We start from the raw sequence: 23,057 nt of genomic DNA, 5'->3' as shown, positions 1-23,057 counted from the left end.
TCACAGGATCTCGCTGTCACCTCACAGACCCTCACTGTCACCTCACAGACCCTCACTGTCACCTCACAGACCCTCACTGTCACCTCACAGGTCCTCACTGTCACCTCACAGACCCTCACTGTCACCTCACAGACCCTCACTGTCACCTCACAGGATCTCACTGTCACCTCACAGACCCTCACTGTCACCTCACAGGATCTCACTGTCACCTCACAGACCCTCACTGTCACCTCACAGACCCTCACTGTCACCTCACAGGATCTCACTGTCACCTCACAGGATCTCACTGTCACCTCACAGGATCTCACTGTCACCTCACAGGTCCTCACTGTCACCTCACAGGTCCTCACTGTCACCTCACAGGATCTCACTGTCACCTCACAGGATCTCACTGTCACCTCACAGACCCTCACTGTCACCTCACAGACCCTCACTGTCACCTCACAGACCCTCACTGTCACCGCGCAGGTCCTCACTGTCACCTCAGAGACCCTCACTGTCACCTCACAGACCCTCACTGTCACCTCACAGGATCTCACTGTCATCTCACAGGTTCTCACTGTCACCTCACAGGATCTCACTGTCACCTCACAGACCCTCACTGTCACCTCACAGACCCTCACTGTCACCTCACAGGATCTCACTGTCACCTCAGAGACCCTCACTGTCACCTCACAGACCCTCACTGTCACCTCACAGGATCTCACTGTCACCTCACAGACCCTCACTGTCACCTCACAGACCCTCACTGTCACCTCACAGACCCTCGCTGTCACCTCACAGGATCTCACTGTCACCTCACAGGTCCTCACTGTCACCTCACAGACCCTCACTGTCACCTCACAGACCCTCACTGTCACCTCACAGGATCTCACTGTCACCTCACAGACCCTCACTGTCACCTCACAGACCCTCGCTGTCACCTCACAGACCCTCACTGTCACCTCACAGACCCTCACTGTCACCTCACAGACCCTCACTGTCACCTCACAGGATCTCACTGTCACCTCACAGACCCTCACTGTCACCTCACAGACCCTCGCTGTCACCTCACAGACCCTCACTGTCACCTCACAGACCCTCACTGTCACCTCACAGACCCTCACTGACACCTCACAGACCCTCACTGTCACCTCACAGGATCTCACTGTCACCTCACAGGATCTCACTGTCACCTCACAGACCCTCACTGTCACCACACAGACCCTCACTGTCACCTCACAGGATCTCACTGTCACCTCACAGGATCTCACTGTCACCTCACAGGTCCTCACTGTCACCTCACAGACCCTCGCTGTCACCTCACAGGTCCTCACTGTCACCTCACAGACCCTCTCTGTCACCTCACAGGTCCTCACGGTCACCTCACAGACCCTCGCTGTCACCTCACAGGTCCTCACTGTCACCTCACAGGTCCTCACTGTCACCTCACAGACCCTCGCTGTCACCTCACAGACCCTCGCTGTCACCTCACAGACCCTCACTGTCACCTCACAGACCCTCACTGTCACCTCACAGGTCCTCACTGTCACCTCACAGACCCTCACTGTCACCTCACAGGTCCTCACTGTCACCTCACAGGTCCTCACTGTCACCTCACAGACCCTCAGTGTCACCTCACAGACCCTCACTGTCACCTCACAGACCCTCACTGTCACCTCACAGGATCTCACTGTCACCTCACAGACCCTCACTGTCACCTCACAGGATCTCACTGTCACCTCACAGACCCTCACTGTCACCTCACAGGATCTCACTGTCACCTCACAGACCCTCACTGTCACCTCACAGGATCTCACTGTCACCTCACAGGTCCTCACTGTCACCTCACAGGTCCTCACTGTCACCTCACAGGTCCTCACTGTCACCTCACAGACCCTCGCTGTCACCTCACAGACCCTCACTGTCACCTCACAGGATCTCACTGTCACCTCACAGACCCTCACTGTCACCTCACAGACCCTCACTGTCACCTCACAGACCCTCGCTGTCACCTCACAGACCCTCACTGTCACCTCACAGACCCTCGCTGTCACCTCACAGGATCTCACTGTCACCTCACAGACCCTCACTGTCACCTCACAGGATCTCACTGTCACCTCACAGACCCTCACTGTCACCTCACAGGATCTCACTGTCACCTCACAGACCCTCACTGTCACCTCACAGACCCTCACTGTCACCTCACAGGATCTCACTGTCACCTCACACACCCTCACTGTCACCTCACAGACCCTCACTGTCACCTCACAGGATCTCACTGTCACCTCACAGACCCTCACTGTCACCTCACAGACCCTCACTGTCACCTCACAGGATCTCACTGTCACCTCACAGACCCTCACTGTCACCTCACAGGATCTCACTGTCACCTCACAGACCCTCACTGTCACCTCACAGACCCTCACTCTCACCTCACAGGATCTCACTGTCACCTCACAGACCCTCACTGTCACCTCACAGGATCTCACTGTCACCTCACAGACCCTCACTGTCACCTCACAGGATCTCACTGTCACCTCACAGACCCTCGCTGTCACCTCACAGGTCCTCACTGTCACCTCACAGAACCTCGCTGTCACCTCACAGACCCTCACTGTCACCTCACAGACCCTCGCTGTCACCTCACAGGATCTCACTGTCACCTCACAGGATCTCACTGTCACCTCACAGACCCTCACTGTCACCTCACAGACCCTCGCTGTCACCTCACAGGATCTCACTGTCACCTCGCAGGATCTCACTGTCACCTCACAGACCCTCACTGTCACCTCACAGGATCTCACTGTCACCTCACAGACCCTCACTGTCACCTCACAGACCCTCACTGTCACCTCACAGACCCTGGCTGTCACCTCACAGACCCTCACTGTCACCTCACAGGATCTCACTGTCACCTCACAGGATCTCACTGTCACCTCACAGGATCTCACTGTCACCTCACAGGATCTCACTGTCAACTCACAGGATCTCACTGTCACCTCACAGGATCTCACTGTCACCTCACAGACCCTCACTGTCACCTCACAGACCCTCACTGTCACCTCACAGACCCTCGCTGTCACCTCACAGGATCTCACGGTCACCTCACAGACCCTCACTGTCACCTCACAGACCCTCGCTGTCACCTCACAGACCCTCACTGTCACCTCACAGGATCTCACTGTCACCTCACAGGTCCTCACTGTCACCTCACAGACCCTCACTGTCACCTCACAGACCCTCACTGTCACCTCACAGGATCTCACTGTCACCTCACAGACCCTCGCTATCACCTCACAGACCCTCACTGTCACCTCACAGACCCTCACTGTCACCTCACAGACCCTCGCTGTCACCTCACAGGATCTCACTGTCACCTCACAGACCCTCACTGTCACCTCACAGACCCTCGCTGTCACCTCACAGACCCTCACTGTCACCTCACAGACCCTCACTGTCACCTCACAGGATCTCACTGTCACCTCACAGACCCTCACTCTCACCTCACAGGATCTCACTGTCACCTCACAGACCCTCGCTGTCACCTCACAGACCCTCACTGTCACCTCACAGACCTTCACTGTCACCTCACAGACCCTCACTGTCACCTCACAGACCCTCACTGTCACCTCACAGGATCTCACTGTCACCTCACAGACCCTCACTGTCACCTCACAGACCCTCACTGTCACCTCACAGGATCTCACTGTCACCTCACAGACCCTCACTGTCACCTCACAGACCCTCACTGTCACCTCACAGGATCTCACTGTCACCTCACAGACCCTCACTGTCACCTCACAGACCCTCGCTGTCACCTCACAGACCCTCACTGTCACCTCACAGACCCTCACTGTCACCTCACAGGATCTCACTGTCACCTCACAGACCCTCACTGTCACCTCACAGACCCTCACTGTCACCTCACAGACCCTCACTGTCACCTCACAGGATCTCACTGTCACCTCACAGACCCTCGCTGTCACCTCACAGGCTCTCACTGTCACCTCACAGGTCCTCACTGTCACCTCACAGGTCCTCACTGTCACCTCACAGACCCTCACTGTCACCTCACAGACCCTCACTGTCACCTCACAGGATCTCACTGTCACCTCACAGACCCTCACTGTCACCTCACAGACCCTCACTGTCACCTCACAGACCCTCACTGTCACCTCACAGACCCTCACTGTCACCTCACAGGATCTCACTGTCACCTCACAGACCCTCACTGTCACCTCACAGACCCTCACTGTCACCTCACAGACCCTCACTGTCACCTCACAGACCCTCACTGTCACCTCACAGACCCTCACTGTCACCTCACAGGTCCTCACTGTCACCTCACAGGATCTCACTGTCACCTCACAGGATCTCACTGTCACCTCACAGGATCTCACTGTCACCTCACAGACCCTCGCTGTCACCTCACAGGATCTCACTGTCACCTCACAGGATCTCACTGTCACCTCACAGGTCCTCACTGTCACCTCACAGGTCTTCACTGTCACCTCACAGACCCTTGCTGTCACCTCACAGGATCTCACTGTCACCTCACAGGTCCTCACTGTCACCTCACAGGTCTTCACTGTCACCCCACAGACCCTCACTGTCACCTCAAAGGATCTCACTGTCACCTCACAGGATCTCACTGTCACCTCACAGGTCCTCACTGTCACCTCACAGGTCTTCACTGTCACCTCACAGACCCTTGCTGTCACCTCACAGGATCTCACTGTCACCTCACAGGTCCTCACTGTCACCTCACAGGTCTTCACTGTCACCTCACAGACCCTTGCTGTCACCTCACAGGATCTCACTGTCACCTCACAGGTCCTCACTGTCACCTCACAGGTCCTCACTGTCACCTCACAGGTCTTCACTGTCACCCCACAGACCCTCACTGTCACCTCACAGGATCTCACTGTCACCTCACAGGATCTCACTGTCACCTCACAGACCCTTCTGTCACCTCACAGACCCTCGCTGTCACCCCACAGACCCTCGCTGTCACCTCACAGGATCTCACTGTCACCTCACAGACCCTCGCTGTCACCTCACAGGATCTCACTGTCACCTCACAGACCCTCACTGTCACCTCACAGGATCTCACTGTCACCTCACAGACCCTCACTGTCACCTCACAGACCCTCACTGTCACCTCACAGACCCTCACTGTCACCTCACAGACCCTCACTGTCACCTCACAGGTCCTCACTGTCACCTCACAGGATCTCACTGTCACCTCACAGGATCTCACTGTCACCTCACAGGATCTCACTGTCACCTCACAGACCCTCGCTGTCACCTCACAGGATCTCACTGTCACCTCACAGGATCTCACTGTCACCTCACAGGTCCTCACTGTCACCTCACAGGTCTTCACTGTCACCTCACAGACCCTTGCTGTCACCTCACAGGATCTCACTGTCACCTCACAGGTCCTCACTGTCACCTCACAGGTCTTCACTGTCACCCCACAGACCCTCACTGTCACCTCAAAGGATCTCACTGTCACCTCACAGGATCTCACTGTCACCTCACAGGTCCTCACTGTCACCTCACAGGTCTTCACTGTCACCTCACAGACCCTTGCTGTCACCTCACAGGATCTCACTGTCACCTCACAGGTCCTCACTGTCACCTCACAGGTCTTCACTGTCACCCCACAGGTCCTCGCTGTCACCTCACAGACCCTCACTGTCACCTCACAGACCCTCACTGTCACCTCACAGACCCTCGCTGTCACCTCACAGACCCTCACTGTCACCTCACAGACCCTCACTGTCACCTCACAGGATCTCACTGTCACCTCACAGACCCTCGCTGTCACCTCACAGACCCTGACTGTCACCTCACAGACCCTCACTGTCACCTCACAGACCCTCACTGTCACCTCACAGACCCTCACTGTCACCTCACAGGATCTCACTGTCACTCACAGACCCTCACTGTCACCTCACAGACCCTCACTGTCACCTCACAGACCCTCACTGTCACCTCACAGACCCTCACTGTCACCTCACAGACCCTCACTGTCACCTCACAGACGATCACTGTCACCTCACAGGATCTCACTGTCACCTCACAGGATCTCACTGTCACCTCACAGGATCTCACTGTCACCTCACAGGATCTCACTGTCACCTCACAGGTCCTCACTGTCACCTCACAGGATCTCACTGTCACCTCACAGACCCTCACTCTCACCTCACAGACCCTCGCTGTCACCTCACAGACCCTCACTGTCACCTCACAGACCCTCACTGTCACCTCACAGACCCTCACTGTCACCTCACAGGATCTCACTGTCACCTCACAGACCCTCACTCTCACCTCACAGACCCTCGCTGTCACCTCACAGACCCTCACTGTCACCTCACAGACCCTCACTGTCACCTCACAGACCCTCACTGTCACCTCACAGGATCTCACTGTCACCTCACAGACCCTCACTGTCACCTCACAGACCCTCGCTGTCACCTCACAGACCCTCACTGTCACCTCACAGACCCTCACTGTCACCTCACAGACCCTCGCTGTCACCTCACAGGTCCTCACTGTCACCTCACAGGATCTCACTGTCACCTCACAGACCCTCACTGTCACCTCACAGGATCTCACTGTCACCTCACAGACCCTCACTGTCACCTCACAGGATCTCACTGTCACCTCACAGACCCTCACTGTCACCTCACAGACCCTCGCTGTCACCTCACAGGATCTCACTGTCACCTCACAGGATCTCACTGTCACCTCACAGGATCTCACTGTCACCTCACAGACCCTCGCTGTCACCTCACAGGATCTCACTGTCACCTCACAGGATCTCACTGTCACCTCACAGGATCTCACTGTCACCTCACAGGATCTCACTGTCACCTCACAGGATCTCACTGTCATCTCACAGGATCTCACTGTCACCTCACAGGATCTCACTGTCACCTCACAGGATCTCACTGTCACCTCACAGGATCTCACTGTCACCTCACAGACCCTCACTGTCACCTCACAGGATCTCACTGTCACCTCACAGGATCTCACTGTTACCTCACAGACCCTCACTGTCACCTCACAGACCCTCACTGTCACCTCACAGACCCTCACTGTCACCTCACAGACCCTCACTGTCACCTCACAGACCCTCACTGTCACCTCACAGACCCTCGCTGTCACCTCACAGACCCTCACTGTCACCTCACAGACCCTCACTGTCACCTCACAGGATCTCACTGTCACCTCACAGACCCTCGCTGTCACCTCACAGACCCTGACTGTCACCTCACACACCCTCACTGTCACCTCACAGACCCTCACTGTCACCTCACAGACCCTCACTGTCACCTCACAGGATCTCACTGTCACTCACAGACCCTCACTGTCACCTCACAGACCCTCACTGTCACCTCACAGACCCTCACTGTCACCTCACAGGATCTCACTGTCACCTCACAGGTCCTCACTGTCACCTCACAGGATCTCACTGTCACCTCACAGGATCTCACTGTCACCTCACAGACCCTCACTGTCACCTCACAGGTCCTCAATGTCACCTCACAGACCCTCGCTGTCACCTCACAGGTCCTCACTGTCACCTCACAGACCCTCACTGTCACCTCACAGGATCTCACTGTCACCTCACAGACCCTCACTGTCACCTCACAGACCCTCACTGTCACCTCACAGACCCTCACTGTCACCTCACAGACCCTCACTGTCACCTCACAGGATCTCACTGTCACCTCACACACCCTCACTGTCACCTCACAGACCCTCACTGTCACCTCATAGACCCTCACTGTCACCTCACAGGTCCTCACTGTCACCTCACAGGTCCTCACTGTCACCTCACAGACCCTCACTGTCACCTCACAGACCCTCGCTGTCACCTCACAGACCCTCACTGTCACCTCATAGACCCTCACTGTCTCCTCGCAGTCCTTCAGTATCACCTCACAGGTCCTCACTGTCACCTCACAGGATCTCACTGTCACCTCACAGGATCTCACTGTTACCTCACAGGTCCTCACTGTCACCTCACAGGATCTCACTGTCACCTCACAGACCCTCACTGTCACCTCACAGGATCTCACTGTCACCTCACAGGATCTCACTGTCACCTCACAGACCCTCACTGTCACCTCACAGACCCTCACTGTCACCTCACAGACCCTCACTCTCACCTCACAGACCCTCGCTGTCACCTCACAGACCCTCACTGTCACCTCACAGACCCTCACTGTCACCTCACAGACCCTCACTGTCACCTCACAGGATCTCACTGTCACCTCACAGACCCTCACTGTCACCTCACAGACCCTCGCTGTCACCTCACAGACCCTCACTGTCACCTCACAGACCCTCACTGTCACCTCACAGACCCTCGCTGTCACCTCACAGGTCCTCACTGTCACCTCACAGGATCTCACTGTCACCTCACAGACCCTCACTGTCACCTCACAGGATCTCACTGTCACCTCACAGACCCTCACTGTCACCTCACAGGATCTCACTGTCACCTCACAGACCCTCACTGTCACCTCACAGACCCTCGCTGTCACCTCACAGGATCTCACTGTCACCTCACAGGATCTCACTGTCACCTCACAGGATCTCACTGTCACCTCACAGGATCTCACTGTCACCTCACAGGATCTCACTGTCACCTCACAGACCCTCGCTGTCACCTCACAGACCCTCACTGTCACCTCACAGACCCTCACTGTCACCTCACAGGATCTCACTGTCACCTCACAGACCCTCACTGTCACCTCACAGGTCCTCACTGTCACCTCACAGGATCTCACTGTCACCTCACAGGATCTCACTGTCACCTCACAGGATCTCACTGTCACCTCACAGGATCTCACTGTCACCTCACAGACCCTCACTGTCACCTCACAGACCCTCGCTGTCACCTCACAGACCCTCGCTGTCACCTCACAGACCCTCACTGTCACCTCATAGACCCTCACTGTCACCTCGCAGGCCTTCAGTATCACCTCACAGGTGATCTCACCAGTTGAACTGGATGAGAAGTCAAACTGATAAACTTGTTTTAAGGACTCTAAATTGTCAGGGTTTGGGGTGTCATGTGCAGCCCTTAGAAAGTCAGGACGCCCCACTGGAGGTTCACTCTCAAGAGTTGTCTGGGCTGCATGGAGGAGGAAAGTTCCAAGCATTTCTTTTCACCCTCCGTGGAGGACGAATAATTCAGTGTACCACTCAGAAGAAGCAATTATTTTGTGGCCTCACAGTGAACGCTGTGATGTCTTCCTGGCGTCTGGGAATCAGTCTCACTAATTCATAGTTAGGCCGTGATGGCGGAAAGGCACCTGACACCACAGCCATTTAACACTCACTGGGAGTGAGGCAGAGCTTGGCACTTTTCATAGATCATTTCACTGGCTACCTGGTCCTTCAAGGTCAGCATGAGCACGCTCTGTCTGTGCACTGTTGTTGAAGGAGCGGACCTCACCACATAGCTACTCTAAGGAGCAAGCGCCTGTCACCTCTCACAGCTGCGGAAGGTCAGGGATTTGGCTGCAGCTTGGCTGGGTGCTCCTGACTCAAGCCCTCTCATAAAATTATAATTTAGATGCTGGCCAGAGATGCAGGCACAGCAAGGCTTGAGCAAGGATGGAAGGTCCCCTTGGGCTCTTTCGCATGACTTAATTGCCTCACTGTGAGGACCTCTTCACCAGGTTGCTGGGTTCCTAGAAGCTTATCAGCTAGCTGGCTTTTCCCAGGGCAAGGGACCCAAAAGAGAGGAAAGGAGCGCACTTGTGTCCCCTGCGACCAAGCCTTGGAAGTCTCGCTGTCATGTCTGCCGTGTCCTATTTCTGCTAGTTGACCCTGTTGTGAGAGAAGCCCACACAAGAACATGAATACCAGAGGGGGAGAGATCATTGACTATCTTTTAAGTTACTTATTAATTAATCTAGTAATACTTAATTACTTATTATAATGCAAATGTTAGTTTATTTTTTAGGTTATAAAAATAGATGTCATAATTACAACCTAGTCTTTATAAGAATGGTTCTAGCCACTTAAAAGTTATACAGAGTTGGCCAGGCGATGAAGGTTCACGCCTTTGATCCCAGCACTTGGGAGGCAGAGGGAGGCAGATTTTTGAGTTCAAGGCCAGCCTGGTCTACAGAGCAAGTTCCAGAACATCCAGGGCTACACAGAGAAACCCTGTCTCAAAAAACAAAGCAAAACAAAACTGCAATGCAGAGCATGGAGAAAGCCATTCTGAGTGGTTCAATTGTGTGCTGTCAATTATTGCAACTTTTGAGGTTGCTTATAATTTGGACATTTTGGTTGTTGCTGCAGAAACTATAATTTAAAAAATTAAAAATAGAAATAAGCTCATTTTAAGTAGAATTTAGTGTACAAGTTTTGATCAATACTAAAAGAAAATATGGCTTAAATGTCAGTTCCACTCCCTTCTATTATTACTATTATTATTATTTTGTTTATTTGTTTTTTCAAGACAGGGTTTCTCTTTGTAACAACCCTGGCTGTCCTGGAACTAGCTCTGTAGACCAGGCTGGCCTCAAACTCACAGAGATCTGCCTGCCTCTGCCTCCCCAGGCATGCGCCACCACTGCCCAGCCTAAATTTTAATAGTATATTGGAAATAGTGTGTATAGTTTTGGTCAAGAACAAATTATTAGTTTTAAAATGAAGTGATGTGAAACATGACTTTGGGGCACTAAAGGAACAAAAGAGGTATAGTTAGTTGGCTTTAAAATGCTTAAATTACCAAGATTTTAAAGTTTAACCAAAAGCTTCCTCTTGAGAATTTAAGACATAAAGTGAATGAGTTTGTTCTTTTGAATTCTATTATGAAGGTCTTTTCTCTGTCTCCTATTTAAAACCACAATGAGTGAGTCATGTAACAGAAACATGTTTCAGAACTTGCCCAAGGCCACATAAAACAAATCACAAAAGTAAATACTTTATCTTCAAATAATAAACACAGTTGATGGCACAAAATTCAAGAGGGGGAATTATTCATTTGGTGGGGACAGGTAGTATTCAGGGGTTTGGGGGTCAAAATTTTGCCCATTTGATCAGATTGCCTCAGTTTTAGCTTTGCCTCGGGAGTTTTTCATTTCTCCTTCTGTGTGTGGTTCAGGGGTGGGGGGTGGTGCATGTGGGAGCTGGAGGACAACCTCAGCTGGCGTCCCTCTTTGGAGATGGTTTCTCACTGGCCTGAACCTTGTGAAGTCGTCTAGGCTGGCTGGCCAGTGAGCCCCATTGATCCACCCTTATCTTCCCCAGTACACAAGTGGGCATCCCTGCACCTGGCTTCTGTGGATGGATCCTGGGGATCAAACTCAGGTCTTCTCCACAGGCCTGGGTTTCTACACTTATGACTCTCAACTTCCCATTAGATCTTTTATTTCTACTACCTCACTAACTAAATCTGAGGACATTTCCCATCTCTCTTGTTGGTTAACGCATTTTTCTAAGAAAATATGTCAATATAAGAAAACAATATGGAAAAAGACTCCAGAATGTGTTTGCAATTCATGGATGTCAGGGTAGTTATGCAAACCTAAACTGAACTGATTTCAAAGAGCTATCCTAAGGGATTGGAGCGATGGCTCAGCAGTTAAGAGCACTGGCTGCCCTTCCAGAGATAAACTGGTTTGATTCCCAGCATCCACATGGCAGTTCACATCTGTCTGTGACTCCAGTTCCAGAGGATCTGAAGTCCCCTTTTGGCCTCTGTGGGCACATACATGCAGGTAAAACACTCATACACACAATCAAAGAAGTTTAAAAACCTATCTTAGAATTTAAAAACACATTGCTATTGTCAACTGAATATAAATATGTGATTCACCACAAAATTAACCCAATAGCCAAAGGCTCCACTTCCTTCCATAGAGCTTGTATAGCATCCCAGAGGTAGCGCCCCAACAGGCCGGCTCTGTGAGGAGTTTTGTTAGTCCTGAGGCACATGTCTAATGTTGCTTTGAGACTGTCATTAGCGGGGCATGTAAAAGAGTTGTTAAGGGCAACAGTCCAAGCTGGCAGCAGCCTGGAAAAGGTGTTTCTAGGAATAAAAAGAATTTATTTTAAGGACATTGAGCTCCAGCACAGACCACCTTCCAGTGGATTTATAATGAAGTGCACTCATTCACATAAACTTCTTTTGCTGGAACTAATGGGCTGTGGGATGGCCCATCACTCAAACTACTAGCCAGTCCTGAAAAATGGAATCTGGCGTTTGCCGTCTTCCACATGATGGTGTTAGGAGTGGACATAGCAGCTGGAGCTCGGATGAAGTCATGTTTCCCCCAGTCCTTACAGTTCCATTGGTTACAAGAGATAACCACTGTAGACGGGGGTCACTTGGCCATGGACTGGTTGGCAATTTTACACATTGACCTGGAACTCACTAGAAGTCAGCATCTCAAAAAACAGCCAAACAGCAAAGCAGCAGCAGCAACAACAACATGAAACAGAGATCTCAGCCCTGTGGTATCATTTCCACTCCAGAGTAAAGTGGCCTTTTCAGATGAAGCCTGCTAAGGGCTTGTCTTTTTGTCTAAGTAAATGTTGCTTAATTTTCCAGTAGCTATTCATGTCCAATCCTACTCAAGTTTAAAAAAAAAAACCACAGACCTGGTCATTGGGAGTTCAAAATAGTCTTTCCCAGCAGTGCACAATGTCATGACACCTCTGACTCCTTTGAGAGAAAGGGGATAGGGAGGAGGAAGAGAGAAAGGAGGAGGACAGGAAGAGGCAGGGGTATCTCTTTGAGTTAGAGGCCAGCCTGGTCTACATAGGGAGAGACCCTGTCTCAAAACACAAAACAGCGTAGAGCAGAGCCCAAGGCACCACAACCAAAGCAATTACAAAAGCCAACAAATAAAACTTGCTTTTGTCATCCAGACTCTTGAAGGTGCCCTGGTTTTCCTGTCGCCGGCCATAGTAAAGGCGAATGGCTGTGCTGTGGCCTTGGCATGCTTCTCTTCCCGGTCGTCTTCCCAATTAGCAAACACCTTTCTCTCTCTAAGGCTTTCTGGTCACCTCTGGAAACAAGGGCGCTATAGTAATGGCTCGTCCAGATTTCTTCTGTCCATATCCTAAAATCTGTCCAGTGTGACACATCTCTTGCTCCTGTGAAGGAGCTTCAGAAAGTTCTTCATGGGTCTATAGCGAGTCTATAAATTGTAGTGTGTCACAGTCTTTGCATGAAAGGTGACCTTCATTTCCTTACTTGGCTGGCTATAAAAATCATGAATGATAGCCGGGCGGTGGTGGCGCACGCCTTTAATCCCAGCACTCGGGAGGCAGAGGCAGGCGGATCTCTGTGAGTTCGAGGCCAGCCTGGTCTACAAGAGCTAGTTCCAGGACAGGAACCAAAAGCTACAGAGAAACCCTGTCTCGAAAAATCAAAAAAAAAAATCATGAATGAGTCCGTGCTCTATGCTTAGCCATGCGATCTGCATACATAACCTTTATAAACAGCATGTCAAGAGTAGACTATCGGGGTGTGTGGCTTAGTGAAGTAGCTCTTGTAGATCTTAGTGACTTTATCCATATTACTTGGTGACATTGCTTGTCCTGTGAAAGCCAGTCTTTCATGAACCCTTAAGGTAGGCAATCACTCTCTCACAGGACAGAAAACATTTCTGTCTGTCTTTTGTTTTGGAATGGGAAAAATAACAGGTCATATCTTCTCATTTATGTTTCCAACAGGCTAATAGTGTAGCATGCTGACTTTATTTTGAACTTGCAGGAAAATTACATGACAAATAACCGTGATATTCAAATCAACTAGTGTGAGAAGGGAAACATGGCAGCCGGAAGCCAATTTATTCATGAAATGCTAAAACATTAGCTAAGTTCTCCTGGGTTTATCTGCATCTCTCCGCCTGCCATCATCATGAATCTTGGATTCTTAGAAAATGATACAAAGAAAGGGAACCTTTTGTTCAGTCTTCAGCAAGGAAGATTCAGGCACAGAGAGCCCGGGTTGCCGTAAATAGCCCCCAGGAAAGGCACATGCACAATGGTGCTCAATGTGGGGAGATGGGTAGAGCAGGACCGAGTTTCCTGATTGGTCTGCTCTCAGTGCTTTGCTGTCCTTTCTCTCTGTCTTAGCCCTCACGTAGCATCCTCTGTTACAGCTTGACAAATAGCTCTGCGAGTGTGTGTGTGTGTGTGTGTGTGTGAGGGCGTGTGCATGGGCACATGACTTGGGTGAGGACACTTGTGCCACAGCGAACCTCAGGAGGTCAGAGGTCAACTTTATGGAGTCAGTTCTGTCCTTCCACCTTTATGTGGGCTCTGGGGCTTGAACTCGGGTTGCCCGGTTTTCACAGCAAGATCTGCTGCTGCTGAGCTGTCTCACAGCCACAGCTTGCCTTTGAAATAGTATTGTGTCTGTCCACTGTACGCCCTTTGTTACAGGCAGGTATTTTCCGAGGGCCTTAGTTCTCCGGCTCTTTGTATGTTAGCCGTGCGCTGATCCGTTCCATCGTGTACTTTATGCTGCTCTCTCCTCCCAGGACATTTTTGACTCCTGGCATTCTGAGCGTCTATTCCCTGTTCATATTTTGAGTATCCTCGTGGGGCTGTGTGCTGTACATTATTCTTTCAGGGATGCTTGTGTTCCAGTCTTGACCTTGCTCTCAACTTCAGATCCAGAGCCTTCCACGCCCTGACCATCTGGCCCTGGCCTGGATCTGGCCCCCGTTAGCTCTCACCCCATCTGCTGCACTGGTTCTCCCAGCTCCTCCCTCCAGGACCATCCTTCTCCGTGGGTCTTGTCCTTCCTTTGGGGACAGGAGGAAGTGGTAAAGGACTTGGAGGAGGTGTACTGGGGAAATGACCTTCACAATCGAGGAAGAATGGCCTCAGATCTGTTAGAATTCCAACACTTTCCCGAACTCTTCGCCCTCCAGTCTTTGTTCTTCTTCCTGCCTCCCCTCCCACACTCAGCCATGAAAAGTAATGGAATTTGAACTTTTAAGTATGTCATTGTCAGATTAGATCCAGATCACAGGGAGCAAAGCTCGGATTTCCAAGCCTCGCTTCCCTAACTCCCCAGCTGTGTTGGTCCCAGTGGAATGAAGCGGAATGCGTTCATTTCTTTTCTTAGTCCTCAAACTATCTTACCCTCGAGGCCCTCGGAAATATTCCCAACATAATTTTCCTTTCCAGCAACATAATTATAGTTACTGGAAGAGAGGGGGTGGAGAGTGGGGTGTGTGCGCATCGCATGTGCACTAATTACAGTCCAGCACCGTGTGTCATCGTTGACTGTGTCTCTTCAGCCTGCGCTGACAGTGTGGTGACAATGGGGGGGGGTAGTAAACATTCAGCTTGTTGACCGGAGTTCATCGTCATCAGTAAGTGTACCTACAAAACCAAGTATGCAGAGAAAAAAATCTGGTGAGTCGAATAAAATCATAGGAAGCTTCGAGTTTTCATTTAATTATTTATTTATGTCTTTATTTATAAAGCAACTCTCCGTTGTAAAAAAGGTACTTGGTTCTAGTTGAGTGTGGTGCTTTAATTCCAGCACTTGGAAGGCAGAGGTAGGCAGATCTCTGTGAGTTCAAGGCCAGCCTGGTCTACAAAGCAAGTTCCAGGTCAGCCAGGTCTATGCAGCTACACAGAGAAACCCTGTCTCTCTCTTACACACACGTATACACACACACATACATAACCACACACACACACATACATACATACACACACACACACACAGAGAAGAACAAAAAACAAAAGGTGAACAGAATTATAAGTTATGACTCTTAATGTTTATTTATCTAGTGGGTGCGAATGTATGTATATATGTATGTGGGTGTGTAAGTATCCATGCATGTGTGCACCTTGCATGTGGAGGCCAGCAGAAGCTGCTGGGTGTCTTCTATCACTCTCTGCTGTATTCCTTTAAGGAAGGGGCTCTCCCTGAATCTGGATCTTGTGCCTTCCCCTATTCCTTTGTTCTGGAGTATAAGGGATATGCAAGTCCCTGACCCCACTTCTTATATGGGTGCTGGGATCCAAACTCTGGTTTCTAGGCATAGCTTATATTAGTTGTGACAATGTCTGGTCCTCTGAAGGAACCCTTTTGTGTCTGCAAAGACCCCTTACTGAGGTGGCCTGTGCCGTAGATCCCTAGGACGGTGAGCTAGTTCACCTCTTTGCAGTCAGCTTGGCTCTTCGCGTGCCTGATGGTGGAGAGCACCAGACTACTTGGTTCCTTTTCACAAGAAACATTCTCCCCCCATCCATGCTTTAATAGATTTTCTGTTGCTATAGGAAGGTTGTTTAGTTCACAGTTATGGTGGTTGGAAGTCTAAGAGCACAGCGCTCACAGCAGTTTAGCTTCTGGTGAGGGTTTCAGGAGGCTTCAGCTCAGGGGGAAAGGCCAAGCTTGTCTGTGTGTGAGAGAGGAAAGGAGCCAGGCTCAATCCATGACGACACACTGGCATACCAATCTAGTTCTGTGAGAGTGAGCATTCACTCCGCAGGAGAAAAGCCTTTCCACCTCTTAAGGAAACACTCAGCTCTTAAAGGTTCTGCTGCCTCTCAATGCTGTTACATTGCTGAGTAACCGTCAACACGATTTCTATTTCATTTACAGCGCCTAATGAAAGGCAAGTGGAAAGCGAGGTCACTAGTCATTGCTCTCACGGGTGGGGCAGGTGATCCTGAGGGTCTTGCCATAGCGTCTCAAGGAACAACACTCTTTCCAGGGAGACCACGGCCAGCCTGAACGACCGGAGAGTAAGGGATTTGGGAACCATGAAAACTTTATAGTTTAGACTGGAGTCTTGACTCTCTTCTTACCTTGTGCGTTTGTGTATTGAGAGACCCACAGGACCACTTGGGGACCTCTGACAGAGAAAGTCGAGACAGCGGCCATTTGGATCTTGGTGTATAAAGTTTGCCTCTGTGGTTGTTGCAGTCTTACCTGAAGCTCTTTGTGTGGCCTCATGGGAGAAGACCAGACAAGGCTATCATGGGAGTCCCTTTTCGTATTCTTCAGTGTTCCAACAATGGCTCCAGTGAATACCTGAATTATTCATTGGGAATGAGTACTCCAAGGAGAAGCTATCCAAGGTTAAATTGGAAAGATGTATTTCATAAGATGCTTTTCATTCGAGGTGATGGCTTAAAATTCACCATGAATTTTAATATACTCACTGTGTAGCTCTCTTCTGCTAATTCAATTCCTCCTTAATTTGAACTCCCGGAATCTTTCTTAAATGGAAGAGTGCCTGAATCAAATTAATTGTAGCTGAAATATCATAATTTTCTCATGATAACAGCTATCAGCTTAGGCAGTATGGGGCAGCTACCAGGGAGTTTAATCACAAGGTATGGCAAATTAACACTTCACGAGTGAGGGAAGGGTCCAGATTTCAAGTGAGGGCTGTCGAGTGAATGGCCTTGAGAACCACCAGGCCCGACGGTCTGGCTAGAAGCAGTTCACTGTCATGTTCTTGTTGGTGGTCATGATTCTGTCAATACCAACAGCAAAAGACCCATGTTTCACCCAGCCATTGTTGGCATTCTGGGTTGCTAGGGGATGATCTGAATAGTTAAAGAGGGAAAGACTGTTTTAAAGACCAGAACAAGATGGCATCTTTTAAGCATTCCTCTGGAGACGTGAACTTTGAATGGTAGCTGTTGCTCCAGCTCCTCTCCGCTGCCCCGAGGTTCACCCAGCTCTGCGGTGTCTTCAGAATTTCTCCAGGGGTCATTCACTTCTCTACACTAAGGAAGTTCTTTCCTCTGGTCTTTTCTTTCCCTCACTCTCCCTTTTTGCTCAGCCTCTCTTTCTGAGGAGAGAGAATTCCATTTGAGAGTTTAAGTTGAGCAGTTCATGTAAGGATTCAAAGAAAAACATGCATTTGAATCTTAATTTTGCTCTAATTTCAATGTGTCCTCTTTAAAATGTTGGTGCTTACAGCCTAGCATTTGACATGATAAGTATTAAGATTGGGCTTCAAAAGAAGATTCAGCCATGAGGGCTGCTCGCCTGCCTTAACAGGATCATGGCTCTTATAAAAGAGATCACACCATGATTGTGCTCGCCTTCCTGAACCGGATCATGGCTCTTATAAAGGGCTCCCACTGTGATTGGCTCACTTGCCCCCCTTCTCCCACCACACCCATCTCCTCTAGAGGATGCAGCAAAGGGAGGCCTTCATGGAAACAGAGAGCAGTCCTGGTTAGACAATTGAACTGATTCGTGCCTTGATCCTGGATTTCCATACTCCACAATAAGAAATGTTTTTTACTTACTTTTTTTTAGTGTGTGTGTGTGTGTGTGTGTGTGTGTGTGTACATGCCATAGTGGATGCGTGGAACTCGGAGGACAACTTTCAGGAGTCAGTTCTCTCCTTCCACCATGGGATCCCAGGATCAAAGTCAGATAATCAGGCCTGAGTAGCAAGTTCTTTTCCAATGAGCTATTTCAAGCCCAAATTACAGCTTTTTTGGCTACTTATTTCTTTTATAAATAGCCCGGTCTGTGGTGTTGTCACTACCAAACTGCTGCTGCACTCCTTAGAGCGTCGGGGACCTCTATTTAGGTGCACCAGTATACTTAACCTTCACATGAAGAAAGAAGAATGTCAGGAGCGCTCAGAGAGAGGGAAAGTCAGTGAGTTTATTGATTAAACAAAGACATTCAAGACGCATGTGCAGAGTGGAGTGTGAGCTTTAGGAGAGAAAGGCTCCCAAGGGCTCAGAAGTAGCTGTGTGATCTGGAGGCTTTAAAACGCCGGTGGGAGACGCTAGGGAGAGAGTGTGCTGTTCTGCTTGGCCGCAGAATTCTGTTCTGACGCGGAGACCTTCTTTTAGGTACTTTGTGGCAAGCTTGCGGGTAAGAAGGCAGCACCATTAAAGACGGAAGCATTGAACAATTAGATCCTTGCTCTTGAGGAGGGTGGGATTAAGAGAGTGCACAGTCTCCTTTGTAATGATTCTCAGAGAAGACAGCACAGTTCAACTGCAGGTTCTGGCTGCACTGATGTTCCTGGGCGTCAGGCAGTGGGAGACTGAACTCAAAACCAGAGAGTGGCCGCGGCAGTGTGTGTGGTGTTCTTTTCTCACCTTCTCTTTCTTTCCCAAGTAGCTGTCTCGCCTCAGTGTTTGGCTACAGCAGTCGAAGGGACGAGGACAGACCTTAGGATGATTTTATTTCACTAGGATGCTACAAATCTGGGCAATAAGCATGGAGGCAGCCAGGGATGACATCTGAAATAAAAGATATCATGCAACATTGAAAAGTTTGGGGGTTTGTTTGTTTATCATCAGTGGCAAATGGATCAGTGTCATCCCTTTTGTATCCTCTGGCAATATGTATTTGCTTATTTATGCATTTATTTGTAAGTAACCCCAACTTGAAAAAAATAAGTGTTTCAAAGAATGCACATAGAATCATACCTTAAAAGGGGGGATGCTTTGGCTTCCTGGTAATAAGGTTAAAAAATGAATAGTGTTCCTTTTTTCCATTTTTTTAAATTAAAATTCTTGATTTTTATTTTGTGAAAAAATGAACAAGAGGACTTCCTGCCACTTGTGGGAAGATGATGGATAAAGGTGTTTTTAAAGATTTTTTTAAAAAATAAATAACTAGATATCCTTATAATTGTATTATTATTTGTAACATATCCTTGACCAGATGCCATTTTAGCCCCTCCCTGCCCTAGGAGCTGTTGAGATGATCGCTCTCTTCTAGTGGGCAATTCCATTCATAGATCACGACCAGACTTTTAAATCCTGTCTGTAAAACCATGTAAGGAAGGATGCTTTGGCCAGACTCTAATTTGTGTGTCAGCGAGGAAAGGCCAAGAACGAACTTCCACATCAGCAGGCCCCTCATATGTCATTATTGTTCAGTTTATCACCTTGATGACAGGTGGCGTCACTATAAGCAATTCTTATCCTGAATAAATGGGAGTGTGTGTGTGTGTGTGTGTGTGTGTAAACACCGCTCATGTTTTCTTACTGAGTCACCGTGCTGATACAGAGTTCTGTAGAGAATTCCTGGAAGCAGCTGGACTCTGTACCTAGATACATCAATTGGCTTTTCTACATTGTCTGCAAGATAATAGGCGTCATAGAACATTGTGTTTGAGAACTTGGCAGTAAGTTCTGTCCGGATTCAGAGACCAATGCAACTCCTTGGAGTGACCCTTTCTGGAGCTCTGGATCTGCTGTGCCCTCCGTAGCATCGTGTCCTTCCCATGGTGCGTGGCTCTGCTGTCAAATGGCTCATCAGCAGGCATCCTCTGGACAGGTCGTGTCCTTAGGGGGCCAGTCAAGTTTCTCAGCAGGCACAAGAATGTGCTGTGTGATACACCTGAAGATGGGCTCTGGGCGGCTTGGTGGGCTGCGGGCTCCAGGTCTAGGAGTCTGAGAGTTGAGTTGGAGCCCACTGCGCTGGGGCATCTTTGCAGTTGAGGGTCCTCAGTCAAAAACAGGCCTGGATTCAGTATGCCATTCTAATTCAGAGTTCCGTTTAGAAGCCGATGATGACACACCCCCGAAAGGATGGTTTCACTACAAGGAGTTTTGATTGCTGTCTGTCCATGGTTTTTTTTTGCTTTTGTTTTTGTTTTTTCGAGACAGGGTCTCTCTGTAGCTTTGGAGCCTGTCCTAGAACTAGCTCTTGTAGACCAGGCTGGTCTCGAACTCACAGAGATCTACCTGCCTCTGCCTCCCGAGTGCTGGGATTAAAGGCGTGCACCACCACCGCCCAGCTGTCCATGTATTTTTTTTTTTTTTTTTTTGGTTTTTCGAGACAGGGTTTCTCTGTGGTTTTAGAGCCTGTCCCGGAACTAGCTCTTGTAGACCAGGCTGGTCTCGAACTCACAGAGATCCGCCTGCCTCTGCCTCCCGAGTGCTGGGATTAAAGGCTTGCGCCACCACCGCCCAGCTGTCCATGTATTTTTATAAATTCATTTATTTAACAATTATTTATATGGTGCCTACTCTTCCTAATATTGAGCTGTGTGTAGACTTGTAGCTGAACAAGAGTGACATGTTTTTTCCCCTGATTAAAAAAAAGAAACAAATGGCTAATAATTAATAACTTACTATAGACGAACAGTAGGGTATTCTAATGAAGTAAAATGGAGGCAGGAACATAAGTGTTTACAACAGAGAGACAGTTAGGGAAGGCCATGTGGAGTTGATGTGGGAGTGTCATATATCAATCTGTTGATTTCATTGGTTAAGCAATAAAGAAACTGCTTGGTCCTCATAGGTTAAAACATAGGTGGGAGGAGTAAACAGAACAGAATACTAGGAGGAAGAGGAAGTGAGGTCAGACTCGACAGCTCTGCTCTGGAGTAGAGACGCAATGCTCCCCTCTCCAGGACACGCGATGAGGCTCCGACCCAGGATGGACGTAGGCTAGAATCTTCCCGGTAAGCGCACCTTGGGATGCTACACACCTTATTAGAAATGGGCTAGTCCAGGTGCGAGAATTAGCCTAGAAGAGGCTAGATAGAAATGGGCCAAGCAGTGTTTAAAAGAATACAGTGACCGTGTAATTATTTTGGAGTATAAGCTAGCCAGGCGGCCGGGATGCTGGGGACGCAGCCCCGCCGCTCATATTACAACATGGAGGAGACAGTATTTAAACTAAAGCCTGGATTAAAAGGAACCATGAGGAAGAGGTCAGACAATCCAGGAATGCTGTGTACCAACACCCCGGGGTTGGGGCGAACCTTGGTGCAGTTCAGGTGCAGCCAGAGAGCTGGTTCTGCAAACCAGAGATGGAAGGGTATGGGGTCTACAGGCAGACACCAGATTATATACACAGGCCCTGGAGGCTGACGCACTGAGAAAGAGCTACACTGTCAGGCTCAATTGGAATGAGGAGTCTGGGGTTGAGAGGAAAAGGCTTCTTTGGAACATGAATCTGGGGACCATCAGCATTGTTATGGAAAACCATGGAAACAGGTAGTCTAACCAGGAAGAGATTGTAGAGGCACCAGAGTCCCTGAAAAAGACCAATCAGAGACTTATGGAAGGTGTTGTGGGATATTTGTACACTGTATGAAGATATATTGCTGTGATTGGTATAATAAAAAGCTGAATAGCCAATAGCTAGGCAGGAGGTTATAGGTGGGATTTCCTGGAGAGAAAGGAAGAGGGAGACACCAGGAGACGTGGAGAGGAAACAGGAGGTACAAGATAAATGAGAGGTCATGGTAGAACATAGGTTAATATAAATGGGTTAATTTAAGTTACAAGAGCTAATGAGACAAACCTAAGCTATAGGTCAAGCTTTCCTAATAGACTTTAATAAGAAGTCTTGCTGTCATTATTTGGAAGCTGGCTGGCAGGACAGAAGAAGATTCATTACAGGAAGAGTGGGAGACAGACCAGAAGCAGGTTGGCCTGTGGAAGCCAGGGAGGAGAACTGGTGAAGAGAGATGGTTGATGAGGTCATTGTTGCTGAAAAATCTAGAATTTCACTGGCTAGAGTGTGGGTCACTAGTTACATGTGCTGCTTAGTTAGTTAGTTAGTTTGTTTGTTTTTGTCAGCTTGACCCAAATAAGGGTCAGCTGGGAAAAGAGAGCCTTAACTGAGAAAATACCTCCGTCAGATTGGCCTGCTGCAAGTCTGTGGGACATTTTCTTGATTAGCAATTGATGAGAGCCTGCCCACTCACTGTGGGTGGTGTCACCGCTTAGCAGGTGGGGCTGGGAACATGAAAGATTTAACTTGAGCCTAGAGAGCAAGCCAGTAAGCAGCTTTCCTCCATAGTGTCTGTCTCAGATCCCTGATGTCGGTCATATTCCTGCTTTAACCTCTTGCCCTAGTTCCCTTATGAGATACTGTGATATGGGAATGTAAGTCAAATGAGCTATTTCCTTCCTAAGTTGGTTTTTTTTTTTGGAGGGGTGCAGTTCAAGACAGGGTTTCTTTATGTAATAGCTCTGGCTGTCCTGGAACTCACTTTGTAGACCAGGCTGGCCTCGAACTCACAGAGATCTGCCTGCCTCTGCCTCCAAGTGATGGTATTGAGGTGTGCGCCACCACTGCCCTGCTCCCAAGTTGTTTTTGATCA

General features: G+C 49.4%; 1 protein-coding gene across 1 annotated transcript in view; it reads left to right on the top strand.

Annotated features, from left to right (window-relative positions):
• The window catches only part of Gpr176 (G protein-coupled receptor 176), a 113,799-nt gene that overhangs the window by 80,430 nt on the left and 10,312 nt on the right, over positions 1-23,057 (top strand). The window lies entirely within an intron of this gene.

The sequence above is a fragment of the Microtus pennsylvanicus genome, chromosome 2 (genome assembly GCF_037038515.1).
Source record: "Microtus pennsylvanicus isolate mMicPen1 chromosome 2, mMicPen1.hap1, whole genome shotgun sequence".
NCBI lineage: Eukaryota > Metazoa > Chordata > Mammalia > Rodentia > Cricetidae > Microtus > Microtus pennsylvanicus.
Note: the sequence above shows the minus strand (reverse complement) of the source record. Positions and strands in the feature narration are given on the sequence as shown.